The sequence below is a fragment of the Loxodonta africana genome, chromosome 13, assembly GCF_030014295.1.
Source record: "Loxodonta africana isolate mLoxAfr1 chromosome 13, mLoxAfr1.hap2, whole genome shotgun sequence".
Lineage (NCBI taxonomy): Eukaryota > Metazoa > Chordata > Mammalia > Proboscidea > Elephantidae > Loxodonta > Loxodonta africana.
Window position 1 is genome coordinate 2,498,245 of NC_087354.1, and position 13,759 is coordinate 2,512,003.

The 13,759-nt window shown below is 48.9% G+C and overlaps 8 non-coding genes across 8 annotated transcripts; all 8 read left to right on the forward strand.

Annotated features, from left to right (window-relative positions):
• Positions 1–347: 347 nt before the first annotated feature.
• LOC135227337 (small nucleolar RNA SNORD115) lies at positions 348–428 on the forward strand. Its single transcript, XR_010317503.1, has one exon. It is a non-coding gene; the product is annotated as a small nucleolar RNA SNORD115 (small nucleolar RNA).
• A 1,618-nt stretch (positions 429–2,046) lies between these two features.
• LOC135227545 (small nucleolar RNA SNORD115) lies at positions 2,047–2,124 on the forward strand. The gene has a single exon (XR_010317708.1). It is a non-coding gene; the product is annotated as a small nucleolar RNA SNORD115 (small nucleolar RNA).
• A 1,618-nt stretch (positions 2,125–3,742) lies between these two features.
• Positions 3,743–3,823, forward strand: LOC135227338 (small nucleolar RNA SNORD115). Its single transcript, XR_010317504.1, has one exon. It is a non-coding gene; the product is annotated as a small nucleolar RNA SNORD115 (small nucleolar RNA).
• A 1,618-nt stretch (positions 3,824–5,441) lies between these two features.
• LOC135227546 (small nucleolar RNA SNORD115) lies at positions 5,442–5,519 on the forward strand. Its single transcript, XR_010317709.1, has one exon. It is a non-coding gene; the product is annotated as a small nucleolar RNA SNORD115 (small nucleolar RNA).
• A 1,618-nt stretch (positions 5,520–7,137) lies between these two features.
• On the forward strand, positions 7,138–7,218 carry LOC135227339 (small nucleolar RNA SNORD115). Its single transcript, XR_010317505.1, has one exon. It is a non-coding gene; the product is annotated as a small nucleolar RNA SNORD115 (small nucleolar RNA).
• A 1,618-nt stretch (positions 7,219–8,836) lies between these two features.
• On the forward strand, positions 8,837–8,914 carry LOC135227547 (small nucleolar RNA SNORD115). Its single transcript, XR_010317710.1, has one exon. It is a non-coding gene; the product is annotated as a small nucleolar RNA SNORD115 (small nucleolar RNA).
• A 1,618-nt stretch (positions 8,915–10,532) lies between these two features.
• On the forward strand, positions 10,533–10,613 carry LOC135227340 (small nucleolar RNA SNORD115). The gene has a single exon (XR_010317506.1). It is a non-coding gene; the product is annotated as a small nucleolar RNA SNORD115 (small nucleolar RNA).
• Positions 10,614–12,231: 1,618 nt separating this feature from the next.
• Positions 12,232–12,309, forward strand: LOC135227548 (small nucleolar RNA SNORD115). Its single transcript, XR_010317711.1, has one exon. It is a non-coding gene; the product is annotated as a small nucleolar RNA SNORD115 (small nucleolar RNA).
• The last annotated feature ends 1,450 nt before the right edge of the window (positions 12,310–13,759 follow it).

Sequence of the window (13,759 nt, forward strand, 5' to 3'; positions counted from 1 at the left end):
TTGATCTGGCACGCGTCTGCCTTTCTGTCAAGGGTCAGCAGTCTCACTAATGGGCGAGAAGTGTGTGTCTCGATTTTGTCCATACTTGGGGCTATATGTGGAAAAAGCGTAGCTGTTAGGCAATGAATGTCTCTCGTCTGATGTCTGACTTACTTCTTTGCCCTTCTTAAAAGGATTGCAAGGTCGAAGCCTGTTTTCCTGCTTTCATGAGGGTCAAGCTACTCCCCGGGAAACCGGAAGAGGATGTGGGAACCTTCTCATCCTGCGTGATTGCGGGCTGGATGGACGATATCGGTGGTGAGGAACTTGAAGACTCAGGTGATTTTTCCCGGGGATTGAGATGTCTCGGGTCAATGAAGACACCTCAACTTGTCTCGAAGAGAGATGATGACATAAAAATCATGCTCAATAGGATCCCGCTGAGGCCCAGAGAGAAACTCCTTTTCACTAACATGAATGATCTGCTTTAGAGTGGACCCCCGTTGTGATCCCTTTTTCCTCCACCAAGTGATCAAAAACTCCTCCCTGACCGATTTTGGCCATGCTGATTCCTTGGCTCTTTTCCTCTTTTTCTGTCATTTAGAGAGACCTGCTTTCAAGAGATTCACCACCGAAAGAACTCAAGGTGAGTGAATGACGACGGTTTTCCCTTGTCTCTGGTGATACTTAGACAAGTGAAAAGGGAGCCCAAGAGGCAGTCGGGTTTTGTGGAAAAGCTGAGACGTGTCCCCTGCTTTGAGCTTGACCTGACCGATTGACCAAGTGGCGGTGATATGCACGGGTGGATAGTTAGGAAGCACAGGGACCTAGAAGAATTTCCACTTGAGTAATTTTTGCTAGTCCGGTTCCCAGTCGGGTATGTCTACGGAAGTTTGAGAATATTTTCAACTCTCAACTCTTTACGGGATGGGAGTGTGTAGCAGCTCTACTGGAGAAACCAGAGAGACTTGCCAGAGTTGAAAGCCTGTGTCAGTTGCGACTGGACTCTTAGGATCTCTAGGGCATCTTTCCCAGACATCTCGGTATTGGATGAAGAATTGAGTAGCCTGATACCTCGCTGTAGCATTCAAGAAAAGGCAGCAGCACCAATATCTGAGTCAAAAAGCTAATGGCAGGTTCAATCCCATTCGGTAAGTGGGTCGCGAGCGTCATGACTCATTTCAGGTTCATGCCACAGGAGGTCATGATCCGCTGAGAGTCTAATCAGGAAATGCAGGCATAACTGCTGCCTTCCACATGTGGAAAGATCATTTTCTTGACAGATCTTTGGAATCTTGTAGAGATTCCATAGAACTCCTTTTCCGTGTGCCCCACGGGATCCTCTGATGCTTGATATCCAGGAGGAGATGTGATCCCTCTCTGGGGATTATTGGGGCCTGAGGTAGATTCGATTGTGTCTCTCCATGGCTCAGTGGTGAAATGAAAGCGTTGAAGGACTGTGGCAATTTTAACAAGTGTTGGCAGAATTCTTGGAAAGCTATTCTTTTCCAAATGTCCTCCAGCTGATTTGAAGATCCCCCGGTGCTGGGGACTCTTGCGTGCCATTTCCCGGGAGTCCGCACACATTGGACAGTGCCCGTGGACGCATACTTGGCAGCCTTCAACACATCAGTCAGGCTTAATCAATGGCAAAGGCTCCTTTTGCCTGGGTCCTCCTGTAAATTTGTGCTACATCCAGAGACCTCTCTGCCTTCTTCTGAATATTGCATGATTCTCTCCTTCTGTCATGGGTCAGCAGACTCCCCAGCGGGTTGCAAATGGCTGTCTTGATTTTGTCCATGTGTTCGCGAATGTCTGGCTGAAAGCATAGCCTTAGGGAAATGAGTTTCTCTTCTGGGATCTCTGTCTTACCCACTTCCCCTTTTCAAAGGGTTAGTGAGGTCGATGTGTCTTGTCCTGCTTTCACGGGGGTCAAGCCAACTGCCCGGGAAACTGGAAGATGATGTGGGAACGCTCTCATCCACTGTCCTTCCTGGGTGGAAGGAAGACATTTGTGGTAAGCATCTTCAGGTCTCAGGGGATTTTTCCTGGGGAGTGATATGGCTGGGGTCAATGATGACATAATCTGTCTGGAAGAGAGATGATGACCTAAAAATCATGCTCAGAGAGGTTATGCTGAGGCCCTGTGGGAAAGTCCTTTGGCCCAGCCTTCCAGATCTTCTTTAGAGCGGACTCCCATTTTGATTTCTTTCACCTGCACCAAGTAATCCAAAAGACCTGGGTGGCCGATTTTGGTCAGGCTGATTCCTTGGCTCCTTTCCTCTTTTTGTGTCCTTTAGCACAACCTGCCTCCGAGGAGTTCACCGTTGCGAGGACAAAAGGTGAGGGATTTCCCGTGATTTGCCCTGGCCCCATCTGACACTTAGGCAAGTGAGGATACACCTCAAAAGGCAGTAGGGTTTGCTGACAAAGCTGAGGCATGTCCCCTGGTGTTTGCTTGACCTTGCCTGGTTGACTAAGTGGCGGTGATGTGCGTGGGTGGATACTTAGGAATCAGAGAATCCTGAAACCTGTGTGCTGGAGTCATCTTCGATAGCCTGCGTCCAAGTCCGATACGGCCTACTGAAAGGGGAGAATCGGCCAACTAGAAAAACGTGTTTTCCTGAGACATTTATGAGATGTGAATGGCTCAGAGCTCTACAGGAGACTGGTCAACTTGCTGTATTTGAACGCGTGTGTCAGTTGCGGTTGGACTCGTAGGATTTGCAGGGCGCATTTCCCATGAATCTTGAAACTGGATGAGCGACTCAGTAGTCCGATAGCTGGCTCCAGCTTTCAAGTGAAGGTAGCTGCACAGATAAGTGCATAGAAAATCTAAAGTCAGGGTCGATGCCAGGTGTGAAGGGCACACGAGGGTCAGGAGCACTTTCAGGTTCATGCCACAGGAAGTCATGTTTCCCTGGAGCTCTGGACAGTGAAAGCAGGCGTAAGTGCTGCCTTGCACATGTGCAAAGATCACTGCTCCTACAGAGTTGGTTGGAATCCTGTAGAGGTTCCATAAGACTCCTGCTCTCTTTGTGCCAAGGAATCCTCTGATGGTTGATAAACAGGAGGAGATGTGTTCCCTGTGTTCCCATTCTTTGGGAATGAGGTGGCCTGGACTGTGTCTCTCCATGGCACAAGGGTGAAATCAAACTCTGGAAATGCCTAGTTGAATTTGGGGCCAAATTCTTGGTGAAAGCCCTCTTCCGAGTGTCCCACAGCTCATTTGAAGATCCCCAGTTTTGGGAACCCTTGGATGTCATTTCCTGGAAGTGCTCGTGCACGGAACAGTGCCTGTGGACACAGATTTGGCTTCCTCGTAGACATTAGCCGGGGCTGATCAAATGAATAGCCTGTTCTTGGCTGGGACTTCCTGAGTATTTTTCTCCATTCGGAGTCCTCTATGCCTTGTCTTGATCTGGCACGTGTCTGCCTTTCTGTCAAGGGTCAGCAGTCTCACTAATGGGCGAGAAGTGTGTGTCTCGATTTTGTCCATACTTGGGGCTATATGTGGAAAAAGCGTAGCTGTTAGGCAATGAATGTCTCTCGTCTGATGTCTGACTTACTTCTTTGCCCTTCTTAAAAGGATTGCAAGGTCGAAGCCTGTTTTCCTGCTTTCATGAGGGTCAAGCTACTCCCCGGGAAACCGGAAGAGGATGTGGGAACCTTCTCATCCTGCGTGATTGCGGGCTGGATGGACGATATCGGTGGTGAGGAACTTGAAGACTCAGGTGATTTTTCCCGGGGATTGAGATGTCTCGGGTCAATGAAGACACCTCAACTTGTCTCGAAGAGAGATGATGACATAAAAATCATGCTCAATAGGATCCCGCTGAGGCCCAGAGAGAAACTCCTTTTCACTAACATGAATGATCTGCTTTAGAGTGGACCCCCGTTGTGATCCCTTTTTCCTCCACCAAGTGATCAAAAACTCCTCCCTGACCGATTTTGGCCATGCTGATTCCTTGGCTCTTTTCCTCTTTTTCTGTCATTTAGAGAGACCTGCTTTCAAGAGATTCACCACCGAAAGAACTCAAGGTGAGTGAATGACGACGGTTTTCCCTTGTCTCTGGTGATACTTAGACAAGTGAAAAGGGAGCCCAAGAGGCAGTCGGGTTTTGTGGAAAAGCTGAGACGTGTCCCCTGCTTTGAGCTTGACCTGACCGATTGACCAAGTGGCGGTGATATGCACGGGTGGATAGTTAGGAAGCACAGGGACCTAGAAGAATTTCCACTTGAGTAATTTTTGCTAGTCCGGTTCCCAGTCGGGTATGTCTACGGAAGTTTGAGAATATTTTCAACTCTCAACTCTTTACGGGATGGGAGTGTGTAGCAGCTCTACTGGAGAAACCAGAGAGACTTGCCAGAGTTGAAAGCCTGTGTCAGTTGCGACTGGACTCTTAGGATCTCTAGGGCATCTTTCCCAGACATCTCGGTATTGGATGAAGAATTGAGTAGCCTGATACCTCGCTGTAGCATTCAAGAAAAGGCAGCAGCACCAATATCTGAGTCAAAAAGCTAATGGCAGGTTCAATCCCATTCGGTAAGTGGGTCGCGAGCGTCATGACTCATTTCAGGTTCATGCCACAGGAGGTCATGATCCGCTGAGAGTCTAATCAGGAAATGCAGGCATAACTGCTGCCTTCCACATGTGGAAAGATCATTTTCTTGACAGATCTTTGGAATCTTGTAGAGATTCCATAGAACTCCTTTTCCGTGTGCCCCACGGGATCCTCTGATGCTTGATATCCAGGAGGAGATGTGATCCCTCTCTGGGGATTATTGGGGCCTGAGGTAGATTCGATTGTGTCTCTCCATGGCTCAGTGGTGAAATGAAAGCGTTGAAGGACTGTGGCAATTTTAACAAGTGTTGGCAGAATTCTTGGAAAGCTATTCTTTTCCAAATGTCCTCCAGCTGATTTGAAGATCCCCCGGTGCTGGGGACTCTTGCGTGCCATTTCCCGGGAGTCCGCACACATTGGACAGTGCCCGTGGACGCATACTTGGCAGCCTTCAACACATCAGTCAGGCTTAATCAATGGCAAAGGCTCCTTTTGCCTGGGTCCTCCTGTAAATTTGTGCTACATCCAGAGACCTCTCTGCCTTCTTCTGAATATTGCATGATTCTCTCCTTCTGTCATGGGTCAGCAGACTCCCCAGCGGGTTGCAAATGGCTGTCTTGATTTTGTCCATGTGTTCGCGAATGTCTGGCTGAAAGCATAGCCTTAGGGAAATGAGTTTCTCTTCTGGGATCTCTGTCTTACCCACTTCCCCTTTTCAAAGGGTTAGTGAGGTCGATGTGTCTTGTCCTGCTTTCACGGGGGTCAAGCCAACTGCCCGGGAAACTGGAAGATGATGTGGGAACGCTCTCATCCACTGTCCTTCCTGGGTGGAAGGAAGACATTTGTGGTAAGCATCTTCAGGTCTCAGGGGATTTTTCCTGGGGAGTGATATGGCTGGGGTCAATGATGACATAATCTGTCTGGAAGAGAGATGATGACCTAAAAATCATGCTCAGAGAGGTTATGCTGAGGCCCTGTGGGAAAGTCCTTTGGCCCAGCCTTCCAGATCTTCTTTAGAGCGGACTCCCATTTTGATTTCTTTCACCTGCACCAAGTAATCCAAAAGACCTGGGTGGCCGATTTTGGTCAGGCTGATTCCTTGGCTCCTTTCCTCTTTTTGTGTCCTTTAGCACAACCTGCCTCCGAGGAGTTCACCGTTGCGAGGACAAAAGGTGAGGGATTTCCCGTGATTTGCCCTGGCCCCATCTGACACTTAGGCAAGTGAGGATACACCTCAAAAGGCAGTAGGGTTTGCTGACAAAGCTGAGGCATGTCCCCTGGTGTTTGCTTGACCTTGCCTGGTTGACTAAGTGGCGGTGATGTGCGTGGGTGGATACTTAGGAATCAGAGAATCCTGAAACCTGTGTGCTGGAGTCATCTTCGATAGCCTGCGTCCAAGTCCGATACGGCCTACTGAAAGGGGAGAATCGGCCAACTAGAAAAACGTGTTTTCCTGAGACATTTATGAGATGTGAATGGCTCAGAGCTCTACAGGAGACTGGTCAACTTGCTGTATTTGAACGCGTGTGTCAGTTGCGGTTGGACTCGTAGGATTTGCAGGGCGCATTTCCCATGAATCTTGAAACTGGATGAGCGACTCAGTAGTCCGATAGCTGGCTCCAGCTTTCAAGTGAAGGTAGCTGCACAGATAAGTGCATAGAAAATCTAAAGTCAGGGTCGATGCCAGGTGTGAAGGGCACACGAGGGTCAGGAGCACTTTCAGGTTCATGCCACAGGAAGTCATGTTTCCCTGGAGCTCTGGACAGTGAAAGCAGGCGTAAGTGCTGCCTTGCACATGTGCAAAGATCACTGCTCCTACAGAGTTGGTTGGAATCCTGTAGAGGTTCCATAAGACTCCTGCTCTCTTTGTGCCAAGGAATCCTCTGATGGTTGATAAACAGGAGGAGATGTGTTCCCTGTGTTCCCATTCTTTGGGAATGAGGTGGCCTGGACTGTGTCTCTCCATGGCACAAGGGTGAAATCAAACTCTGGAAATGCCTAGTTGAATTTGGGGCCAAATTCTTGGTGAAAGCCCTCTTCCGAGTGTCCCACAGCTCATTTGAAGATCCCCAGTTTTGGGAACCCTTGGATGTCATTTCCTGGAAGTGCTCGTGCACGGAACAGTGCCTGTGGACACAGATTTGGCTTCCTCGTAGACATTAGCCGGGGCTGATCAAATGAATAGCCTGTTCTTGGCTGGGACTTCCTGAGTATTTTTCTCCATTCGGAGTCCTCTATGCCTTGTCTTGATCTGGCACGCGTCTGCCTTTCTGTCAAGGGTCAGCAGTCTCACTAATGGGCGAGAAGTGTGTGTCTCGATTTTGTCCATACTTGGGGCTATATGTGGAAAAAGCGTAGCTGTTAGGCAATGAATGTCTCTCGTCTGATGTCTGACTTACTTCTTTGCCCTTCTTAAAAGGATTGCAAGGTCGAAGCCTGTTTTCCTGCTTTCATGAGGGTCAAGCTACTCCCCGGGAAACCGGAAGAGGATGTGGGAACCTTCTCATCCTGCGTGATTGCGGGCTGGATGGACGATATCGGTGGTGAGGAACTTGAAGACTCAGGTGATTTTTCCCGGGGATTGAGATGTCTCGGGTCAATGAAGACACCTCAACTTGTCTCGAAGAGAGATGATGACATAAAAATCATGCTCAATAGGATCCCGCTGAGGCCCAGAGAGAAACTCCTTTTCACTAACATGAATGATCTGCTTTAGAGTGGACCCCCGTTGTGATCCCTTTTTCCTCCACCAAGTGATCAAAAACTCCTCCCTGACCGATTTTGGCCATGCTGATTCCTTGGCTCTTTTCCTCTTTTTCTGTCATTTAGAGAGACCTGCTTTCAAGAGATTCACCACCGAAAGAACTCAAGGTGAGTGAATGACGACGGTTTTCCCTTGTCTCTGGTGATACTTAGACAAGTGAAAAGGGAGCCCAAGAGGCAGTCGGGTTTTGTGGAAAAGCTGAGACGTGTCCCCTGCTTTGAGCTTGACCTGACCGATTGACCAAGTGGCGGTGATATGCACGGGTGGATAGTTAGGAAGCACAGGGACCTAGAAGAATTTCCACTTGAGTAATTTTTGCTAGTCCGGTTCCCAGTCGGGTATGTCTACGGAAGTTTGAGAATATTTTCAACTCTCAACTCTTTACGGGATGGGAGTGTGTAGCAGCTCTACTGGAGAAACCAGAGAGACTTGCCAGAGTTGAAAGCCTGTGTCAGTTGCGACTGGACTCTTAGGATCTCTAGGGCATCTTTCCCAGACATCTCGGTATTGGATGAAGAATTGAGTAGCCTGATACCTCGCTGTAGCATTCAAGAAAAGGCAGCAGCACCAATATCTGAGTCAAAAAGCTAATGGCAGGTTCAATCCCATTCGGTAAGTGGGTCGCGAGCGTCATGACTCATTTCAGGTTCATGCCACAGGAGGTCATGATCCGCTGAGAGTCTAATCAGGAAATGCAGGCATAACTGCTGCCTTCCACATGTGGAAAGATCATTTTCTTGACAGATCTTTGGAATCTTGTAGAGATTCCATAGAACTCCTTTTCCGTGTGCCCCACGGGATCCTCTGATGCTTGATATCCAGGAGGAGATGTGATCCCTCTCTGGGGATTATTGGGGCCTGAGGTAGATTCGATTGTGTCTCTCCATGGCTCAGTGGTGAAATGAAAGCGTTGAAGGACTGTGGCAATTTTAACAAGTGTTGGCAGAATTCTTGGAAAGCTATTCTTTTCCAAATGTCCTCCAGCTGATTTGAAGATCCCCCGGTGCTGGGGACTCTTGCGTGCCATTTCCCGGGAGTCCGCACACATTGGACAGTGCCCGTGGACGCATACTTGGCAGCCTTCAACACATCAGTCAGGCTTAATCAATGGCAAAGGCTCCTTTTGCCTGGGTCCTCCTGTAAATTTGTGCTACATCCAGAGACCTCTCTGCCTTCTTCTGAATATTGCATGATTCTCTCCTTCTGTCATGGGTCAGCAGACTCCCCAGCGGGTTGCAAATGGCTGTCTTGATTTTGTCCATGTGTTCGCGAATGTCTGGCTGAAAGCATAGCCTTAGGGAAATGAGTTTCTCTTCTGGGATCTCTGTCTTACCCACTTCCCCTTTTCAAAGGGTTAGTGAGGTCGATGTGTCTTGTCCTGCTTTCACGGGGGTCAAGCCAACTGCCCGGGAAACTGGAAGATGATGTGGGAACGCTCTCATCCACTGTCCTTCCTGGGTGGAAGGAAGACATTTGTGGTAAGCATCTTCAGGTCTCAGGGGATTTTTCCTGGGGAGTGATATGGCTGGGGTCAATGATGACATAATCTGTCTGGAAGAGAGATGATGACCTAAAAATCATGCTCAGAGAGGTTATGCTGAGGCCCTGTGGGAAAGTCTTTTGGCCCAGCCTTCCAGATCTTCTTTAGAGCGGACTCCCATTTTGATTTCTTTCACCTGCACCAAGTAATCCAAAAGACCTGGGTGGCCGATTTTGGTCAGGCTGATTCCTTGGCTCCTTTCCTCTTTTTGTGTCCTTTAGCACAACCTGCCTCCGAGGAGTTCACCGTTGCGAGGACAAAAGGTGAGGGATTTCCCGTGATTTGCCCTGGCCCCATCTGACACTTAGGCAAGTGAGGATACACCTCAAAAGGCAGTAGGGTTTGCTGACAAAGCTGAGGCATGTCCCCTGGTGTTTGCTTGACCTTGCCTGGTTGACTAAGTGGCGGTGATGTGCGTGGGTGGATACTTAGGAATCAGAGAATCCTGAAACCTGTGTGCTGGAGTCATCTTCGATAGCCTGCGTCCAAGTCCGATACGGCCTACTGAAAGGGGAGAATCGGCCAACTAGAAAAACGTGTTTTCCTGAGACATTTATGAGATGTGAATGGCTCAGAGCTCTACAGGAGACTGGTCAACTTGCTGTATTTGAACGCGTGTGTCAGTTGCGGTTGGACTCGTAGGATTTGCAGGGCGCATTTCCCATGAATCTTGAAACTGGATGAGCGACTCAGTAGTCCGATAGCTGGCTCCAGCTTTCAAGTGAAGGTAGCTGCACAGATAAGTGCATAGAAAATCTAAAGTCAGGGTCGATGCCAGGTGTGAAGGGCACACGAGGGTCAGGAGCACTTTCAGGTTCATGCCACAGGAAGTCATGTTTCCCTGGAGCTCTGGACAGTGAAAGCAGGCGTAAGTGCTGCCTTGCACATGTGCAAAGATCACTGCTCCTACAGAGTTGGTTGGAATCCTGTAGAGGTTCCATAAGACTCCTGCTCTCTTTGTGCCAAGGAATCCTCTGATGGTTGATAAACAGGAGGAGATGTGTTCCCTGTGTTCCCATTCTTTGGGAATGAGGTGGCCTGGACTGTGTCTCTCCATGGCACAAGGGTGAAATCAAACTCTGGAAATGCCTAGTTGAATTTGGGGCCAAATTCTTGGTGAAAGCCCTCTTCCGAGTGTCCCACAGCTCATTTGAAGATCCCCAGTTTTGGGAACCCTTGGATGTCATTTCCTGGAAGTGCTCGTGCACGGAACAGTGCCTGTGGACACAGATTTGGCTTCCTCGTAGACATTAGCCGGGGCTGATCAAATGAATAGCCTGTTCTTGGCTGGGACTTCCTGAGTATTTTTCTCCATTCGGAGTCCTCTATGCCTTGTCTTGATCTGGCACGTGTCTGCCTTTCTGTCAAGGGTCAGCAGTCTCACTAATGGGCGAGAAGTGTGTGTCTCGATTTTGTCCATACTTGGGGCTATATGTGGAAAAAGCGTAGCTGTTAGGCAATGAATGTCTCTCGTCTGATGTCTGACTTACTTCTTTGCCCTTCTTAAAAGGATTGCAAGGTCGAAGCCTGTTTTCCTGCTTTCATGAGGGTCAAGCTACTCCCCGGGAAACCGGAAGAGGATGTGGGAACCTTCTCATCCTGCGTGATTGCGGGCTGGATGGACGATATCGGTGGTGAGGAACTTGAAGACTCAGGTGATTTTTCCCGGGGATTGAGATGTCTCGGGTCAATGAAGACACCTCAACTTGTCTCGAAGAGAGATGATGACATAAAAATCATGCTCAATAGGATCCCGCTGAGGCCCAGAGAGAAACTCCTTTTCACTAACATGAATGATCTGCTTTAGAGTGGACCCCCGTTGTGATCCCTTTTTCCTCCACCAAGTGATCAAAAACTCCTCCCTGACCGATTTTGGCCATGCTGATTCCTTGGCTCTTTTCCTCTTTTTCTGTCATTTAGAGAGACCTGCTTTCAAGAGATTCACCACCGAAAGAACTCAAGGTGAGTGAATGACGACGGTTTTCCCTTGTCTCTGGTGATACTTAGACAAGTGAAAAGGGAGCCCAAGAGGCAGTCGGGTTTTGTGGAAAAGCTGAGACGTGTCCCCTGCTTTGAGCTTGACCTGACCGATTGACCAAGTGGCGGTGATATGCACGGGTGGATAGTTAGGAAGCACAGGGACCTAGAAGAATTTCCACTTGAGTAATTTTTGCTAGTCCGGTTCCCAGTCGGGTATGTCTACGGAAGTTTGAGAATATTTTCAACTCTCAACTCTTTACGGGATGGGAGTGTGTAGCAGCTCTACTGGAGAAACCAGAGAGACTTGCCAGAGTTGAAAGCCTGTGTCAGTTGCGACTGGACTCTTAGGATCTCTAGGGCATCTTTCCCAGACATCTCGGTATTGGATGAAGAATTGAGTAGCCTGATACCTCGCTGTAGCATTCAAGAAAAGGCAGCAGCACCAATATCTGAGTCAAAAAGCTAATGGCAGGTTCAATCCCATTCGGTAAGTGGGTCGCGAGCGTCATGACTCATTTCAGGTTCATGCCACAGGAGGTCATGATCCGCTGAGAGTCTAATCAGGAAATGCAGGCATAACTGCTGCCTTCCACATGTGGAAAGATCATTTTCTTGACAGATCTTTGGAATCTTGTAGAGATTCCATAGAACTCCTTTTCCGTGTGCCCCACGGGATCCTCTGATGCTTGATATCCAGGAGGAGATGTGATCCCTCTCTGGGGATTATTGGGGCCTGAGGTAGATTCGATTGTGTCTCTCCATGGCTCAGTGGTGAAATGAAAGCGTTGAAGGACTGTGGCAATTTTAACAAGTGTTGGCAGAATTCTTGGAAAGCTATTCTTTTCCAAATGTCCTCCAGCTGATTTGAAGATCCCCCGGTGCTGGGGACTCTTGCGTGCCATTTCCCGGGAGTCCGCACACATTGGACAGTGCCCGTGGACGCATACTTGGCAGCCTTCAACACATCAGTCAGGCTTAATCAATGGCAAAGGCTCCTTTTGCCTGGGTCCTCCTGTAAATTTGTGCTACATCCAGAGACCTCTCTGCCTTCTTCTGAATATTGCATGATTCTCTCCTTCTGTCATGGGTCAGCAGACTCCCCAGCGGGTTGCAAATGGCTGTCTTGATTTTGTCCATGTGTTCGCGAATGTCTGGCTGAAAGCATAGCCTTAGGGAAATGAGTTTCTCTTCTGGGATCTCTGTCTTACCCACTTCCCCTTTTCAAAGGGTTAGTGAGGTCGATGTGTCTTGTCCTGCTTTCACGGGGGTCAAGCCAACTGCCCGGGAAACTGGAAGATGATGTGGGAACGCTCTCATCCACTGTCCTTCCTGGGTGGAAGGAAGACATTTGTGGTAAGCATCTTCAGGTCTCAGGGGATTTTTCCTGGGGAGTGATATGGCTGGGGTCAATGATGACATAATCTGTCTGGAAGAGAGATGATGACCTAAAAATCATGCTCAGAGAGGTTATGCTGAGGCCCTGTGGGAAAGTCCTTTGGCCCAGCCTTCCAGATCTTCTTTAGAGCGGACTCCCATTTTGATTTCTTTCACCTGCACCAAGTAATCCAAAAGACCTGGGTGGCCGATTTTGGTCAGGCTGATTCCTTGGCTCCTTTCCTCTTTTTGTGTCCTTTAGCACAACCTGCCTCCGAGGAGTTCACCGTTGCGAGGACAAAAGGTGAGGGATTTCCCGTGATTTGCCCTGGCCCCATCTGACACTTAGGCAAGTGAGGATACACCTCAAAAGGCAGTAGGGTTTGCTGACAAAGCTGAGGCATGTCCCCTGGTGTTTGCTTGACCTTGCCTGGTTGACTAAGTGGCGGTGATGTGCGTGGGTGGATACTTAGGAATCAGAGAATCCTGAAACCTGTGTGCTGGAGTCATCTTCGATAGCCTGCGTCCAAGTCCGATACGGCCTACTGAAAGGGGAGAATCGGCCAACTAGAAAAACGTGTTTTCCTGAGACATTTATGAGATGTGAATGGCTCAGAGCTCTACAGGAGACTGGTCAACTTGCTGTATTTGAACGCGTGTGTCAGTTGCGGTTGGACTCGTAGGATTTGCAGGGCGCATTTCCCATGAATCTTGAAACTGGATGAGCGACTCAGTAGTCCGATAGCTGGCTCCAGCTTTCAAGTGAAGGTAGCTGCACAGATAAGTGCATAGAAAATCTAAAGTCAGGGTCGATGCCAGGTGTGAAGGGCACACGAGGGTCAGGAGCACTTTCAGGTTCATGCCACAGGAAGTCATGTTTCCCTGGAGCTCTGGACAGTGAAAGCAGGCGTAAGTGCTGCCTTGCACATGTGCAAAGATCACTGCTCCTACAGAGTTGGTTGGAATCCTGTAGAGGTTCCATAAGACTCCTGCTCTCTTTGTGCCAAGGAATCCTCTGATGGTTGATAAACAGGAGGAGATGTGTTCCCTGTGTTCCCATTCTTTGGGAATGAGGTGGCCTGGACTGTGTCTCTCCATGGCACAAGGGTGAAATCAAACTCTGGAAATGCCTAGTTGAATTTGGGGCCAAATTCTTGGTGAAAGCCCTCTTCCGAGTGTCCCACAGCTCATTTGAAGATCCCCAGTTTTGGGAACCCTTGGATGTCATTTCCTGGAAGTGCTCGTGCACGGAACAGTGCCTGTGGACACAGATTTGGCTTCCTCGTAGACATTAGCCGGGGCTGATCAAATGAATAGCCTGTTCTTGGCTGGGACTTCCTGAGTATTTTTCTCCATTCGGAGTCCTCTATGCCTTGTCTTGATCTGGCACGCGTCTGCCTTTCTGTCAAGGGTCAGCAGTCTCACTAATGGGCGAGAAGTGTGTGTCTCGATTTTGTCCATACTTGGGGCTATATGTGGAAAAAGCGTAGCTGTTAGGCAATGAATGTCTCTCGTCTGATGTCTGACTTACTTCTTTGCCCTTCTTAAAAGGATTGC